Genomic DNA, 620 nt, shown 5'->3' with positions numbered 1-620 from the left:
GTCTGGACATTGTGGCTAAATCACTTCTAGCATGTTTATTTGCTGGGAGCTGTTTTCTGGGCACTGCAGCAGGTTCATTAAGAAGACATACTGTATTAGGATTCAAGGAAACAACCAGCTCCCATTCTCCCCTTCTCTGTTTTATATTTATTAAAAAAAAATCTACAAATAATGAAGTAAAATACAGAATTCCTTTTATAAGGAAAACAATTTCTCTCATGGCCCTGAAATAGCTTAAAAATAAATCTTGTATTGAATATCTCACTACACAGCATTAGACCACCTTTAATGACTGTAACTGGCTTTTAATATCTAGTGTGTACATGGCAATCTATTTCTGACTAAGAGTAAATTACAGCAGAATATTAGGGAAACTCTTCCTTCACCCTTCAAAGAAAAAAACCTCTTGAAAAACAAAATTTTAAAAGTAGTATTTGTTTTAGATGAGAGACTTTTCAATGTGTTTTGAAAGAGAAAAACCTCGTTTAGAGAGAAATATCTCTCTTAAGCAGTCTCAAACCAGATTAATGGATTAAAATTGCACACTTGAATAATTTGACCAAATTTAAAATCTCTACATGGCTCTCTTCCATTAATTTTTTATCCTTCATACTAATCTT

This window comes from Dama dama, chromosome 18 (assembly GCF_033118175.1).
Source record: "Dama dama isolate Ldn47 chromosome 18, ASM3311817v1, whole genome shotgun sequence".
NCBI classification, from domain to species: Eukaryota; Metazoa; Chordata; class Mammalia; order Artiodactyla; family Cervidae; genus Dama; species Dama dama.
Note: the sequence above shows the minus strand (reverse complement) of the source record.